This window comes from Tasmannia lanceolata, unplaced genomic scaffold (assembly GCF_043159265.1).
Source record: "Tasmannia lanceolata isolate RefF3 unplaced genomic scaffold, GAP_Taslan_0.1 ptg000019l, whole genome shotgun sequence".
In the NCBI taxonomy this organism is placed as follows: domain Eukaryota; kingdom Viridiplantae; phylum Streptophyta; class Magnoliopsida; order Canellales; family Winteraceae; genus Tasmannia; species Tasmannia lanceolata.
In genome coordinates this window covers 15,173,628-15,191,498 of record NW_027518696.1, presented here as the reverse complement: position 1 = coordinate 15,191,498, position 17,871 = coordinate 15,173,628, and the positions used below count along the sequence as shown (strand labels likewise).

The following is a 17,871-nucleotide window of genomic DNA, read 5'->3' as shown; positions in this document are numbered from 1 at the left end:
AAATTCGCGACGCTAAAACTTTGTTAGCAACCAACATATTGCGTCGCTATTAATCATTAGATCTTTTTAGCGACCAACTTAATTTGATCGCAAATACTATCTTCAACGTATACATGTTCTATTAGGGACCAAAGTAATTGGGATGCGAATACTATTTTCACCATATATATGTTTTTTCTGAGACCAAATTAATTGGGCAGCTAATAATCAATTTTAAGATTTTTTTTTTGGAAATTTTATTTTACTATCCTGCACCTGCACTGTACAATATATATATCAAAACTTACATAAATATCCAGAACACACATTCAATATTAAAATTGAAATGACATAAATAAAAAAACTTACAAAAATATCCATACTCATTACATACGCTCAATATTAAAGTAAAAAATTAATTGTAGCCATGTCCATACACCCAGCACCCTTTAAAATTCCAAAAAACAAAAAAAAAAGTGATTATTCATGTGTATATATTATGTGTCCTAGTACTCCTCATCCTCTTCATCAACATCTTCTCCATCATCATCTTCTCTGTCACCATCTTCTCCATCATCAACATTTTCTCCTTGCCGAGATGCTGGCTGCAAAAAAAAAAATATGATGAATGAAGTATTTTTAGAGTTCAATTGAAAATGAGTAGTGTAATACAATTAGTGAATAAACACCAATTAACGAATCCTAGGCACCAAAACAAAGTAGTGTATTTTTAGAATGAGTTCAATTGAAAATGAGAACCACAAGTCATCAAGAAAATAAAAAACATATATTTATGTTTTCAAACAACTACCTGTACAATTCCCATTGATTGTAATATGGCTTGCACCTGAGCCTTGCATCTTGTCCCTCATTGCCAGCATTCGTTCGTAGACACGGAATATAACAATTGGGGCACAGGCCTTTCCTCATTCTTCTCAATGTTTGTAGGGTAATAGTCCTGGCTAGAATGAATTTCCAAAGCACCTGCATCAAATTGATGTCATACTCAGATCAACAAATTTTGCATACATATATCAGCCAATGAGGTGTAACATACAAAAGGATCGGAACATTACTAGCATTGTCCTTTGCAAGATCCATGAGAAAGGGAAGCAATCTTCAATAGCCCAAGGAATTTGGAGTCCGAAATAGCTTCAGCCGTGTGCAATTGTGCATGGAACTAGCCCCTACAAGATACAAGTACCGATCGTAACAAAGGGACGAAAGAAATATACAAAGACAACTATAAGTAAAGGATTCACCCCAAACTACTGCTTGTATCAGTACAGTTCTTTATGTATACACCATGCACATCACATTCCAACACTTCTACATGTACCCAACAAAGAATAAATCCATATATTTGTACATATGGAAATCATTACAAAAGGCACATCTTAGACAATTAGGAATAGGAGAAAAGAACCATTTACCCCACACATCTAAAATCAACAACAGAAAAACTAAAAGCACAAACATCATCATTTTCATAACACACATGCATTCAAGAATAGGGGAATATAGAAAAGAAGTGAAGAAAGCAATAATCGAACATGCAAATAGATCTTAAGGAAAACAAATCTAAGACACTTATTTTAACCTTTTGTTTGTAGACCAATGACTGAATACTACTATCACATCTATAATTTTTTGGCACATAACCCGTGGGCGCACCTATTCCCATTCTGATCATCAGTCAACACATGTATGCATGTGCGTAGCGGATATTGAGTAAGATGTAGTTTCGGGAGTCCCAGGGGCAATCAAACCAGTCCTCATTCCAAAAGGCCATGGAAACAATAACAGTTGAGCAGAATTGAAATGATGCAACATGAAGCCTATTTGTCTGCCTTCTCCCTTAGTGCTAGGAAGCTAGAAGCAACTAAAACCCCCTAATTTTCAAACATCTTGTGATTCTCTACTGAAACCTGTTGCATTGCTTCATGTTTATTGGAAGGAGTAAAGCTAAACGATGAAAATTTTAAAATAGTAATTTCAGCCCTTCGTGAAATCAAGTTAAAAGTCTGTACATGAGACTAATTTCCGTAGAAACCTAAATTAGTTAGATAATATATAGAATATCATAATAACTAATCAGTCTTTAGAGCAAGTATTTCGCAGCAAAAGGCATAGGAAATGATTTTGCACCACTCCGATGCAATTGGTTGGAGTCCATAAGCAACGAAGAAAATTTGTACAATAAATTGAGATAAAAAAACAGAGTTCACATTAATTCTGTCCTAGGAATAAATGGTTATATTTTAATCAGAAAGAAAAGGGCATGTCTATGTTCAAAATACATTTCTAAGATCTTTGGTTACACAACATAGATAAATTATATGATGAGTGGGCATCCATGCAAGCATAAGGGGCGGCAGCCCTTGATATTTGATCCAACAACAGCCTCTTCAAAAGTGGAAAAAGTGGGCTGCTTTTGGATCAAATATCAAGGTCGGCTGCCCATGACAGTGCATGCATGCCCACTCATCATATAAAATTTCCACAACTCACTCTAGTTACAAAAAATCAAAGAATTCGACATGCCAGTCATGCAAAACTATTGTTACCTTCTAAACTTGCTTTATGGAATTGTTTATGTAGCTACTTATTTACATCTCCAAAATGCAAAACCTGTCAATGGATTTACAAAGAACATGAACACTAAATACATGGGAAATAAGAAATAGCCAAAGCCCCATCAATCCATTTGAAATGTTCCAAGTTTCCCCCCTTACGTCTTATATTAGTAGCAATAAGTTACAAACTCAATCAAATGTAGCGAATTGTTCTTTCTTGTATGAAAAGAAATGACTGCTTTCTACTCAATGACAACCCACAATCATGAAGCAAGCAACATGAGGAAATTAGGTCACCAAAACCTTCTACTCATTGAAATGGGTATTTAACAGAGGAAATTATGTGTGTGAAAACAAAATATTTTTCTTCACTTTGTCTTCAAATTTAAACTCAGATCTAGTTCTGTGAAGGTGTTGTCTCTGAGATTTACTTTAAGATCGGTCATTTTCTTTCTTCAATACATTTATCAGTTGTGTTTAAGCAGACATCTTGCTTACACAAGCTGATTTGTTCTAAGTAATAACTGATACAAGAGAAGGAACAATCAGCTTGCAATTTGGATCAAATGTTCAATCCTATTATCGTTACTGATTACTGGATCTGAACTTGTTTGAGATTCATTCCCTTCTTGTTCCACGATTATAATCTTAGGCAAGTCTCGAGTAGGTTCATTGAATTTTTATTTTTTTTTGGCATTTGATTCACATCAAAATGCAACCTTAACCATTATGTATGATTTGCTTTTACTTTTTTACACAGGAGAAACTGGCATGGTTGTAATTCTTAATTTATAAGGTGTCTAAACTAGGGGCCCACTTTGGAAATACATGAGAATTTTCAACACTTCGAAGGTAGAAGCATCTAAAAATAAAGGAGAACTACCAATGTGAGAGTTTATTTCGGAATTGACCTAGACATTTGATTAAATAATTTACATCACAAACAGATAGCGAAGAAAATATATAAACATCAATCAAAGGAGAAAATTACTCTTGTAAGTGTTGTTTCTGAACGGAAAGTGTCATGTCTGAGATGCTGAAATTGCAAACAGGTTAGCACTACCTAAAAAATATTTTATTTGCTTCATACAAACAAAATAAAAGAAGTTCCAGGGATGATGATAACATTTGATATGTATACAGAAACAGGGACAACAAAAACATGGTCAGAGATCAAAGATCACACTAAGATGATTTCATATCAATTGTAATTAACTAGTTATTACTTGAGAACTGTTGAACTAAGATGAGTGCCTTATCTTGTCATGAAAAATATTTAAAGAAATAATCTCTCTTGATCTCCTTCTTGCCGATTGCTGTCTAACAAAGGAAAGCCCATAAAAGAAATACAAATTGGTATTTGTGTGAGGCTATCAAATGAAAAACCACAAAAAAGAAAGAAACCCCCAAAAAAAAGAGGTGTTGCTACTAATCAATCAACAGAGAGAACACAGAGAGAAGGAATTTTGACAAAGCCGTAAAATTACCCTGCAATTGAGAGGGAAACCCCATTTAAATGTCAATCGAAACTCCAACCTGCAACAAAAAAACCCCCCCATTAGAATCTCATTCGAAGGGAAAACCCTAACAATGGAACTGTTTTTGCAATAACAAATAATAAAAAATGAGAGAAAGAGGTAAAAGGGTGTAGGGATTATTGAGACAAAAAAGAGAAGGCAGAGAGAGAGGGAGGGAGGACAACCCATTCGAATCCCAATCAAAACCCTAACCTGTAAAAAAAAAACATTAACAAATATTAAAAATTGAGAGAGAGAGAGAGAGAGAGAGAGAGAGAGAGAGAGAGAGAGAGAGAGAGAAAAGGGTTTAGGGATTCTCGGGAGATAAAAGAGATGGCAGAGAGAGATAGAGGCAAACCCTAACCCCAGCCCAAAACACAAAAATCCTTGTTGCATGGAGGTAAAGGAGAGAAGGCATCTGGTTGTTGGTTGCGGGTCGAGTAGAAAATTGAATTTGCTTGCGCACTTCCTTAAAATTGAGGGCGGCAATTAAAAGATGATAGCAAATTTCATTTTGTAAGCGGCAAACATAAATCAAAGGTTGGTGATCGCAACCTTCTGATCTATAGAGGTTCCATAGTATGCCGTTTCTCGGAAATGATTTTTTGGGACACAACCTATTTACGACGTGGCTCATCAAATGGACAGTTTGGATCATCCTATAGTGTGTGCCATACAGCTCATTTGGAAAAACATGGGTGGGGCCTACCTTGCTCAAAGATTTAAACAAATTAATTGTTGGGCCGACCAGGGGGCGAGGGGGAGGGGGGGAGGGAGAGAGAGATAGAGAGAGAGAGAGAGAGAGAGAGACCGGTGAAGGTGAGTGTTGTTAGGGGTGCAACTCGGGTCGGGTTGATCCCCAAAAAAAATTTGGGTCGGGGTTCGGGTTGACTTTTCCCAACTAGGGTTGAGTTCAGCCGGGTTCGGGTTCCTGGCATGAGTGAAACCCAATTTTTTTATGTTTTTTTTTTTTTTTTAAAGCTTAAAAACTGAGGTTGGGTAGGGTCGAACTTGGGGCGTGTCGGGTTTGAGTTGGGGAAAGGTTTCCTTGGGTCGGGTCAGGTTGAACCTCGTCAGGTTGGAAATCAGATCGGGTTAAGTTAGAAAAATGGGTCCTCAGGTCGGATCGGATTGGCCTCAACCCGACCCAGCACAACCCGAGTGGCACTCCTAGTGTTGTACCGGCTGTGGACCACAAGGAGGGGATTTTATCCTAGAGAGAGGGGAAATATCACTGCCCTATTTTTAATATAAGCCTTTTTTAGCGACCCTAACATAGGCCGTCACTAAAAGTATTATTTGCGACCCTAATTTTAAATTCGTTGCTAATACTCTTGCACCATAAGGCCCCAATTTTTGGCGCCAATATATTCACTTTCTGAATCCATTTATTAGCTACCCCATCAAAAACCGTGGGTAATACAACTATGGCGACCCAACCATTAGTCATCCCTACAAGTGGTATTTGCGACCCTAATTCTAAATTAGTCACTAATGCCCTCGCGCCACAAGATACCAATTCTTGGTGCAAAAAAAAACTGACTTTTTTGCGACCAAGTATTACCTACTACAATAAAACCGTCGCTAATACAATTATTAGCGACCCATTTTTGGACTCGTCGCAACTAAAACAGTATCATTTTATTTTGTGGAGACGACATTAGAAAATGGGTCACAATTAGTACTATTAGCTACCCCATTTTAATTGGGTCGCTAAAAAACGGTCGCTACTACTACCTTTTCTTGTAGTGTATGTTGTGGACGGGCCTTAATGTTACTGTACGACCACAGGATGATCCAAACCATTCATTTGATGGGCCAACCCTTTTGGGGGCCCAACCCATTTACGTTATGGCCCATCAAATGGACGGCTCGGATCATCCTATGGTCTAGACAGTACACTTCATTTTCAAAAATATGGGTGGGGCCTACATTGGGCCTTAATGTTACTGTACGAACCACACCATAGGATGATCCAAACCATGGACGGCTTGGATCTTCCTATGTTGTGGACGGTACGCTTCAATTTGAAAAAAATATCGGTGGAGCCTACGATTGGGCCTTAATGTTACTGTACGACCAACTCCATAGGATTATCCTAACCATGGACGCTTGGATCGTCCTATGTTGTGGACGGGCCTTAATGTTACTTTACGACCAACTCCATAGAATGATCCAAACCATACATTTGATGGGCCACAATGTAAATAGGTTATTCCCCAAAAATCATTTCCATAGGATGATCAACCCTACAATCTATAGAGGTTGCATAAGATGTAGTTTCTATTTAGATCGGAGGGCTAGGATCAGCCTATGGAAATGATATTTTGGGATGCAACCTTTGACGTTTATGGCCCATCAAATGGACGGTTTGGATTATCCTGTGGTGTGGTATGGGCGGGGCCTACGTTGTTCAAAGATGGGCCCACCATTCCACCAACGGTTTCTGTTGGGCCCACCAACTGTTCCTGTTGTGTGTGTGTGTGGAGAGAGAGAGAGAGAGAGAGAGAGAGAGAGAGAATGGTGGGAAAGTGACATTTACGTTAGATCCTAACGTTTAACGTTAGGAAGCCGTCGGGGGGGGGGGTGGGAGAGAATATCAGCGCCCAAAAAAAAAACTCCCAGGAACCAAAAATAAGCTTGCAAAAGAATTTTTTTCTTCCCAACAGTTCAAGCAACCAAACAAAGCACAGTAACCAAACGGAGCAAATCAATATGAAGACGTGATTAGGTCATACCTTAATTTACCTCAATTTAGTTAGAGTTATTGTTAGAATTTTAATTTGGTTGTTGGGATTTTAATTCTGACAGTTTTTCTTGAGTTACTGTAAGAATTTTAATTTGGTTGTTAGGATTTTAATTCGACAGTTTTTCTTGAGTCACTGTAAGAATTTTAATTTGGTTGTTAGGATTTTAATTCTATAGTTTTTCTTGTGAGTGGTTTAATTCAGTAGTTGGCGGTTAGTAAAGAAGTTTGATAAGTGGTTGTGCAGTTATAAATTGTGGTTGAATGGGTTAGACAAATGAAATTGGAGTTCAACGCTTTTTTTTTTTTTTTTTTGAAAGATGAAAAAATACCCAAGGGGGACAAGATGTCCCCAGTTACATAAAGGGGTAATCCCTACCCAGAACATTTGAAACAAAGTTCCATAGTATGATCAGGAGGAATAAAGATAGTTTCCCCATTATCCAGTCTGTCTGTACTTCGCCAGATGATGCCAATTTATCTGCCTCTTCATTGCGGAACGTCTTCTATGCTCAATCTTGGGGTTTACTTCTCTAACCAAGTCTCTTACTTTTGCAATTACATTCTGGAGCCTCCACGGACCTTTCGACTTTGCCGGTGCCCACGCAATAGCATTAGTTGAATCGCCTCCAATGATTAGAAAATATGACAAATTTCTTTTATACCATTTGAGACTGAATAGCATGGCCCTCACTTCTGCCTCATTTGCATCACAATTCCCCACCGGCAAAGAATGGCTGTTGTAGTATCTTGGGCCCACACTTTTACACTTTTTGTTTGGATAGATGAGGCCCACAATCTCCTCCTATCCCATGCATTACGTGGATCCCACAATTTACAACTCAAATTTTGATGTAGTGGTGCCCACTATTTACACTTCATGTTTTGATGGGTGGGACCAACTATTTACATCATGTCCCAAGAATGCCAGTGATTTAACTATTTACATTGTGGCTGAGCAAATGAACAGTTTGGATCATCATACGAAGTGGAACCTAGTCTTTTTTTGAACAATACTGTAGTTCAAAATTACTACAATCTTTTCACATTGTGGCCCAACGAATCTCGGATTTCAAGGAGGCAATTGCCCCCCTCGCCCACTAGCTACGTCCCTTATTTAAGGGGTGCAACCTATTTACATTGTGGCTCAACAAATGAACAGCTTGAATTGTCCTATGAAGTGGACTACAAGGTAGGTTTTGAAAAACACTAGACTTGACATGCGGACAACATATAAAATCTCATAATTGCCTACATCAGTCATGAGTTTTTATATGGTGTGTGATATTAGAAACTATTAGAAATTTAATTAACCTTAGCGGAAAGATCGTTACCTCCGGCCATGATGATCAGATAGAAGCGATTAATGATGCGCAAGATCCAACGATTGAAGACTCTCCACGACGAACCCGACAGACTCGGTTCTGACGTAGTCTTCAGATCTATCCAAGGCTTACTGCTCAGATTAATGGAATCACGGGCCGTTCCTTGATAGATCCGGGACCAAACAGAGAAAACCCCAAACCCAAGTTTCTAATGGAATAGAATAGAATCGTTGCTCCCATTAAGCAACACACGTATATATGCTTGAGGGAATAATTGGTTTCCCAATTACACTAATACTCTTTCTAATATGGGATTCTTAATGAGAGTTATCTTTAGTAGCCAAAAACCCACTTTACAAAAGTCTAAGATTTCCCAAATCTTAGGAGTATCAATTATGGGCCACCGAAATGGAAATACATTTCCAACAGTCTCCCACTTGGTCCATATTGATAAGCCTAAGTTTTTTTTTTTTTTTTTTGAAAAAGACACTTGGGTTTTAGGCATTTTAAAAACCTGACGTATGGCCATACGTTTCGAAAACTAACTCTCAATCCATATTCTTTAAAGAGTTTACCTTAGTTCATATAAAGAGTCTCAAGTGCATGAATCATGGCGGTAGTACCCTAAAGCGAGCATTCCCTTCCATGTATCACAATGCTACTGATTCGCTTTATTGAACACTTTATTTAGTGTAATCCTTTATGAATAGGCTAACTAATGCCCATTCTGCTCCAACTTTATTTTGTCCTCATGGACAAACTTTATCTTTCATGGGAACTTTATGTATACACTGTAGTTGAAAGATAAAAATAACAATAGCAAGAATCATCAAACCATAGTTGCAACTCAAATGAAAATAATGGTGTCATCGTAGCTCAATCAAGAACTAAATGATCTAACTAGACCCATGCGCTCCACATGAACCTCATACAATCTGAGAGGAAGCCCCTTAGTCATGGGATCTGCAATCATCATATCAGTGCGAATGTTCTCTATCACCACTAGATGATTCTTAATCCTCTCTTGAACAGTAAGATGCTTGATGCCAATGTGCTTGTTACCACTGCCACTCTTATTGTTCTTTGAGAAGAAAACTGCAGCGGAATTATCACAGTAAACCACCAACGGCTTAGCAATGGAGTCAACAACCCTAAGCCCTGTGATAAAATTCCGCAACAATAATGCCTGTGAAGTGGCCTCATAGCACGCCACGGACTCTGCCTCTATAGTGGAAGAAGCGGTCAGACTCTGCTTCGCACTCCTCCATGAAATGGCACCTCCCGCAAGTAGGAAGACATATCCTGAAGTGGACTTCCTAGTATCGAGGTACCCAGCAAAGTCTGAATCCGAATATCCTGAAGTGGACTTCCTAGTATCGAGGCACCCAGCAAAGTCTGAATCCGAATATCCAATCACTTTCAAATGATCAGATCGCCTGTAAGTCAGCATGTAATCCTTTGTCCCTTGAAGATTTCGTAAAACCTTCTTTGCTGCCTTCCAGTGCTCCATCCTTGGATCACTCTGATATCTGCCTAACATCCCAACTGCAAATCCGATGTCTAGTCTAGTGCAGACCTGCGCATACATCAAACTACCGACTACACATGCATATGGAATTTTCCTCATCTAATTTCTTTCTAATTCATTTCTCGAACATTGTTCCTCTTGAAACTTATCACCCTTCAGTATAGGAGCTACACTAGACGAGCAGTTTTGCATCCGAAATCTCTCTAGAATTTTGTTAATGTAGGCCTTCTGAGATAGTCCCAAAAGTCCTTGAGACCTATCTCTGTGAATCTCTATGCCTATAACATAAGAGGCTTCACCCATATCCTTCATATCAAAATTCTTAGTGAGAAACTGCTTTACCTCATGTAGTATCCCTAGATCACTATTGGCTAGCAAAATGTCGTCTACGTATAGGACTAGAAATATAAATTTGCTCCCACTGACCTGAAGGTATATACATTGATCAACGATGTTCTCTATGAATCCGAACGAGGATATCACGTCATGGAATTTAATATACCATTGGCGGGATGCCTGTTTTAGCCCATACACAGACTTCTTTAATTTGCATACCAGTTGCTTTCCTTTATCCGATGTGAACCCTTCAACCTAATCCATATACACTTCCTCGTCAAGATCCCCATTGAGGAAGGCCGTTTTCACATCCATTTGGTGTAGCTTTAAATCAAAATGAGCCACAAATGCCATGATTACCCTTAATGAGTCATTCTTAGAAACTGGAGAGAAGGTCTCATGGTAATCCACGCCTTTACATTGAGAAAATTCCTTAGCCACAAGTCTTGCCTTATACCGTTAGATATTACCATATGAGTCTCTTTTAACCTTATAAACCCATTTGTATCCAAGGGGTTTGACTCCTTCTGGTAATTCTATGAGATCCCAGACTTGATTTTTGGCCATGGAATCCATCTCATCCTTCATGGCGTCATACCAAGACGTGGCATTTTCTCCACTCATGGCTTGTGAAAACGAGATTGGGTCATCATCGGTTTTAGCTTTATGGTCAATCTCTTGCAAGTAAACCTCATAGTCATGTGGAATAGCCGATCTCCTTACTCTTGAGGATCTTCTTAAAGTCACCTCTTCGTCTACTAGAACTGGACTTAAGGCAACGAGTTCAGTGACAATCGGTTCCTCATGGGGCAGCACTTTATTGGTTGGTTGCTCCACCGTGATATCCTGTGGGATGTCAAGGGGTGCAACCATCTCTAGTGCAGGTGTAAAATCCTGAACCCGCATCTCCTCGAGTTCGAGACTTCGAGGTTGCTCGCTCCCACTAATGTCACTATCCTCAAGAAATCTAGCATTCCTAGCCTCAACTACCGAGTAGGAAGGACAATAGAATCTGTATCCCTTGGACCTATCAGCATATCTTATGAAGAACCCACTGATAGTCTTTAGGTCCAATTTATTCTCATCTGGATTGTACACCCTTACCTCAGCTAGACAACCCCATATGTGTACATAGCCTAAAGTGGGTTTCCAACTATTCCAAAGCTCAAAGGGAGTCTTTGGAACTGCCTTACTGGGAACCCTGTTTAGAATATACACAGCGGTCTTAACGGCTTCACTTCATATAGAAATTGTGAGAGTTGAGTTGCTGAGCATACTCCTTACTATATCCATTAGCGTACGATTCCTTCTTTCAGCCACGCCATTTTGCTGTGGCATTCCTGGCATGGAGTATTAGGCAATGATACCCTCCTCCCTAAAGAAGTTTGCAAATGGACCAGGCTTTTGTCCTGTTCCCGTGTACCTACCATAATACTCTCCTCTATCTGACGTCACGATTTTAATTTTCCTTTCCTTCTGTCTCTCTACCTCCGCCTTATAAGATTTGAAAGCATCTAGTGCCTCACTTTTCTCAAATAGAAGGTAGAGATACATGTATCGTGAATGGTCACCGATAAAAGAGATAAAGTATCTTTGACTGTCTAAATATGGAGTAGGGAAAGGTCCGCATGTATGTATGATCTCTAAGGTCTCAGTACTCCTCCTGGCACCTTTCTTGGTTTTGTTGGTCTGCTTTCCTTTTATGCAGTCCACACAATCACCAAAGTTAGTGAAATCCAGTGTCTTTAAGATACCGTCATTCACTAACCTTTTGATTCTTTCCATGGAGATATGTCCTAATCTCCTATGCCAGAGGATAGACGAGTCCTTATCCATATTACCTCTTTTAGTGCCTCTTTTATCATGCAGGGCCATTACGTTGTAATCAGAAGGAGATTTAAGGTGTAATTTATACAAACCATCAACAAGATTACCATAGCCAACAACTGAACAACTTTTAGATAGCTCAAATGTAGAGTCAAAGAAATTAAACGAGAAACCACAAGCTGTAAGTCTGGAAACAGAAATTAAGATCCTAGAAAATGATGGAATGTAAAAGACTCTCTCAAGGTGCAAACTAAAACCAGACTGAAGCACAAGTGTATATGACCCAACTGCTTCCACACGTGAGCTCATCCGATTTTCTGAATAGATGAACTGCTCACCTTCAGTTGGGGTCCTGTAGTTGGTTAAGCCCTGCATTGTATTGGCAACATGGATTGAGGAACCAGAGTCAATCCACCATGAATCATGAAAAACGTCAACAGTATGAGATTCATAACAAACACATGAATAGAGATTACCTTTCTTTTCAAGCCACTTTGCATATTTGGAGCAGTCTTTCTTGATGTGTCCTTTCTTCCTGCAGAAGAAGCAAGGGCGTTGCTCCTTATCGCCAGTAAACCGAGCTGACGATTTCTTATGCTTCTTCTTGTGAACACCTGGACCCTTCTTTCCTCGCTTATTTTCATGAGTAGCTAGATGGGCACTTTCTAACTTCTCCTGCTTCAGTCTCCCTTCCTCTTGAACACACATGGTCAACAATTCATTTATGGACCAATTCTCCTTATGTGTGTTATAAGAGATCTTAAATGGCCCATACTGGCTTGGGAGGAAACTGAGTATGAAAGGCACGAGAAAAGACTCAGAAATCTCAATCTTTTGTGAGTTGAGTTGAGCGGCTATATCTCTCATCTCCATGATGTGTTCGCGGATCCCTCTCTCTCCAGTATGTTTTAAAGAAGATAACCTACCCATTAGGGTGCCAGCCAGAGCCTTATCAGAACTTACATACTTTTCTTCAACATAACTCAGAAATTCTGTGGCCTTATCACACTTGGGGATGGATCCCCTAATGCTCTTACTCATGTGGCTCTGCATGAGTAGAAGACTCAATCGGTTGGATTTCTCCCACCTCTCATATAGATCATTTTCCTCTGGCTTACTAGTTTTCGTGGGTTTAGAAGGTTCTTTCACACGGAAAGCCAAATCAAGGTCCATCCACCCTAATGTAAGTAAGACCTTATCTTTCCAGTCAGAGAAATTTTCCACATTAAGAAAGGGAATATGAGTAGCTTCATTACTTAACATTGCAGAACGTGCAACTGTAAAACATAAAAACATGCTATTTTAATAAAATGTGTACTAGATTCCATATAAATATATTAGGTCATCAACCCACGTTAACGACACTGGCTGCAAATAAAGTGCGTCATTGCAACCCTCATGTGGGCAAAGGCTGTAACACACTAGTAATTTGTCAGAATCCTTATTTATGGGGTCACCCAGTTGTAAAACCAATCCCAGAGATATTCCTATACCAGTGGGCATCTAGAAATATCCCCAAAACTGATCTCCCACTGATCACCTCAACCGATCAATCAGTGAACCATGATCGCTTCCCTGTAGGGCCGAGCAATCATTTTTCATTGCCTGATCGCAATGCCCTGTGTCACTTATTTCAATGCAAATCGATCAACTCCATGTGGCATAATGCACTTTTCCGTTGCACTTCACCACAAGAACCTCCTCATGGCCCAGGATGATGTGGCTACTCCCGAGTCAATTGGATGTTCTTGCCTTAGATCGATTAGAATCAATAAATCCTTAGTTGATTCACTCGCACAGAATTCTCTTGATGTGGTTGGGTGCAACCAACGGTCTTAATTAACCACCGAATGCCAATACAAGTCAAGATGATGTGGCCACTCTCAAATTGTCTTGACATCCTCGTTTATGTGACATAAAGAGAACCGAAATCGACTCATTAGCCCAAAACCGTATGCCAGTGGGTCGATTCCAGTTCACAAGGGTCCCTTAGGGGAGGTACTATCAGTAGAGTATGGATATCATAATTACAATTCTATAAGAATCAATAATAAGAAAACAAACCATAATCCCATACTAATCATTTAGAAGCACATCCATACACACATCAAAATAAAACATAATTCATAAGTGGGCCTTGCAAAACATATGCTTTGCAAACCTTAAGGTCCCAAAACAACTTTATACACCAAAACCCATAATGATAGAATCTTGACCATTGAGCTTGAACTGTTGGTTGACCAATGGAGTACTTTATTTGGCCTAAAACCAAGAATCCAAGTCAAGGGTCTACTTCAACGGTTCCCAGGATCGACTTTAGCATCCTTTAAAAAATTGATCTTGGGCTCCTAAAATTCATTTTTGGGCTTTAAAAATCCATTTCATGCTATAAATATATTATGGGCATTTAATTTCTACGTTTGGGCTTAAACAGTGATTTTGAGCCAGGTTACCTTGATTCCGGGCTTGGTCCCAAGCTTCTGGATCGAAAACAAGGTACTAGACTAAAGGATCGGACCTTGGGCCCAAATCTCAAAGTTCAAGCCCAAACAGTCATAAATATCCATTTCAATAAAGGTAATAGGAAACATGGCAGAATTGTAATTAAACCATTGCCAAGCTTACAACTTTGCCCTTACTGTTTCACCAAATTTCCTAGCAACCGTAATGTAACAGCATTAAATGCTAAAGGAGATTGTGGTGGATGAGATTACCAACATGCCCTCTATGAATTCTTTAAAGTACAAGTCAAACCATATACTTTAAAAATTAACATGTAAGTGTGTTGAAATCATTAGCCCTTTTATTTGAAAAACCAAGTAATGGTGGAATTACTAACTTTTTCCAACTTGTTCCTAAATGCAATTTATATCCTTCATCTTCTTTAATTGTCTAACGAAACAGAACCCAAAAGAGGACTAGTTTTGACGTTTTAAAAGAAATGGTAGCCCATGGCCATGGTCGCTGGCCATTGCTGGCCTAATTCATATCGCCCGGAGAGGCGCAAACGGCCGGAGATCCGAACGGGGTGACCGCCAGTTCTTTACGACAACGACAGATCCATCTTGATGGGGCAAGGCCCTTTGATCTTAATGGCGGTGACGGAAATCGCAATAGAGCCATGTCCAAAAACCAATTGATCATTGTCGAGCCGTCCAGAACCAACTGCCCGTGGGACACCAAGGATACCAAAGATCCATTCAAAACACTCTATATCTCCCTTGGGGTTCCTTATTTCCAATATTTGGATTTAAAGCAAGTTATCTATCAACTCCAAATCTGAGAAGTTGATTATTGATCGGTTGATTTGGGATTGATTCTTTTATCTCAAGTAATCACTGTCGATCAAAGATCAAGACCCAACCGAGCATACCATAAATCCAAAAATTGAAAATAGCATATTCGTTATCTCAATCAAAGCATCATGCTCCGATCATCACGGATCAGAGGTCTGCTTTGATACCAACTATTAGAAATTTAATTAACCTTAGCGGAAAGATCGTTACCTCCGGCCATGATGATCAGCGACAGACTCGTTCTGACTTAGTCTTCAGATCTATCCAAGCCTTACTGCTCAGATTAATAAAATCACGGGCCGTTCCTTGGTAGATCCGAGAAAACCCCAAACCCAAGTTTCTAATGGAATAGAATAGAATCGTTGCTCCCATTAAGCAACACACGTATATATGTTTGAGGGAATAATTGGTTTCCCAATTTCACTAATACTCTTTCTAATCTGGGATTCTTAATGAGAGTTATCTTTAGTAGCCAAAACCCCAATTTACAAAAGTCTAAGATTTTCCAAATCTTAGGTGTATCAATTATGGGCCACCGAAATGGAAATACATTTCCAACATGTGACTGTACAATCCAACATTTTACTAAAAGGACTGTAAAGCCCACAAACTCATTTCCAATCGATGATCCTAACCTAATAGAGGTTGTCCCTTTGTTGAACGGAGGGTTAGGATCATCCTATGAAAATGATTTTTGGGGCACAACTAATTTACATTGTGGGGGCAGCAAATGAAAGATTTGGATCATCCCATCTCAGTCGTTTTTTAAAAATATATACGGCCAAAAACCACATAAAATCTCATATGTTTTTTTTTAAGGTCGGTAAGCTGGGGTTAGGCAGACCCCTACCAGACTTATTAAATGAAAACGAGATTACAACCGGATATAAGGGACTCCACTTGAGTCTTTACACAAAATCTCAATCATAGTGTCTTCAAAAGTAGAAGCACTTAGATTCTCCTCCTTAATAGGGCAATTAAATCTCAAAATCTCGTATGTTGATTCAACTTTTGGACCCAAAACCATTTCAAATTTTTTTCCTCGTTGCTCATGTAGAAAGGGAAACTTTAGTGGTGAGAGAGAGAGAGATGCTATAAAAAAGAGATTTACTAAAATTTAACATTAACTTGTGTTGCTTTTTTAGGGGATTACGAAACAAATGCTATAATACAGGGGTTACAAAAATTTGAGAAAATTTTTCAATTTTCAAGGGGTTCTTATATAGCGAAAGTTTCCAGATTTTTAGGGCCTTCCATTTCGGAATAGGCTTGTTCACCATCTTCCTCTCTCTTATAATAGCTTTCCAGTTCCTCATAATTTCCCTCAACCCATAGCTAATACAACTTTTTCCTTTTGTCCAGCTGATGAGATCCACCTTGACATTCATAGCAACCCTCTTGCCGCACTTCTCTTTTTCACCGAAGATACGATTGTTCCTTTCCTTCCAAACATTGGAGTTAGGCTTTGTTTCAATGTTTCATAAAGAAAACTCCATATATAAGGAACTTTATATAAACTATTAGGGCGTGTTTGGATGCCAAGAAGATTTTGATTTGAATTTCTCACATTTGCAGCCTTTTTTGCATTGTGAATTGGATCCGGATCAAATGCTTGGATTTCCAAATCAGCGACTCACAGTGAAAAAAATCAGATTTCCAAATATGCTGTGAAAATAAGTAATTGGAAATTGTGGACCCCGATTCGAGAGGACGAGTGCGACGAGGGACGCAAGATCCCCCTACAATCCTCAAAGATCTCCACATGTGAAGGAGAGCTCTACCAAGGAACTCTCAAAATAGGTGCCACTCTCACAGCATAGCATGAGTAGCGATACAAAACGAATGAGATACATCCTGATCCGGAGCCAGGGCTCGAAACCGAGATGTACCTAAAAATAACTCAGAGTCGTCATCCATGGATACACCATGGAACCAAAACAAATGCTCTGTCTGCAATGGATAACCAGAGATACAAAAAGGTTCGTGCCTGATTACGAATGGAGAAGGTCCGAAGAGCACCCCCAATTCGTCCGAGTGCAAGCACTTGGTCTCTAATGCCATTTATTATTAACCTCAAAGAGTTTCGGGCGAAAATCGTATGAAATGGGAACAAATATCCCCGAGTGGACGTCTAACTAATCATGCATGACTCAGGGATAAAATAATAAGCATACACAATAAAATAAAAGATGTGTCACCTAAACACAGCTAAGTTATGATTGACATGCCTAAATGGTGTCTAAGTTCTGATGGACAAACGCATGCATGCTACAGCTAAAGGTATAAGGTATGCGCATGAAAGTAAGAGAACACACCAAAATACACAACATGACAACACAACAAATCCTAAGACTCTAAACGATTTAGCTCGAGTCCTTGGATAGTCTGATATTCATCCAAAGAAGCCTACGTATCCCCGCCTCCACGAGAATCAGAGCAACGTAGTTCTTCGCGCCTATTCTAAGCTAGGATGCCTAAGACACCTAAACATCTATCCTATACTCGACCTAAAAGACCGGACTAGTTCTTAAAGTTTCTTGAACGATCATTTAGATTTCAGTGAATTGTAGATTTTAGGACACCCTATATGCCCTAAATAAATGCAAGTTAGCCTTAAACTAATGCAGGTGGTTCCTACAACTTATGTGTAACTAGGCTGTGTTTCCTAAGGAAAACAATGGGATCACTAACGCATCTTATTCTAGTCATCAGTCGGCGATGTGGATCGCCAACTGACCGGA

The 17,871-nt window shown here is 39.2% G+C and overlaps 1 long non-coding RNA gene and 1 pseudogene across 7 annotated transcripts; both read right to left on the bottom strand.

Annotated features, from left to right (window-relative positions):
- Positions 1 to 312: 312 nt before the first annotated feature.
- LOC143853101 (uncharacterized) lies at positions 313 to 4,707 on the bottom strand. 7 transcript variants are annotated; one of them, XR_013237016.1, is made up of 6 exons: positions 4,431 to 4,706; positions 4,258 to 4,285; positions 4,043 to 4,091; positions 1,056 to 1,166; positions 791 to 963; positions 313 to 584 (listed from the first exon to the last, which is right to left on the bottom strand). It is a non-coding gene; the product is annotated as an uncharacterized LOC143853101 (long non-coding RNA). The 7 variants fall into 7 exon arrangements; XR_013237015.1 differs by having other exon boundaries at positions 4,437 to 4,706; XR_013237012.1 differs by having other exon boundaries at positions 4,043 to 4,285; positions 4,431 to 4,707.
- Positions 4,708 to 9,023: 4,316 nt separating this feature from the next.
- Positions 9,024 to 9,770, bottom strand: LOC143852346 (secreted RxLR effector protein 161 pseudogene; annotated as a pseudogene).
- Between the last annotated feature and the right edge of the window lie 8,101 nt (positions 9,771 to 17,871).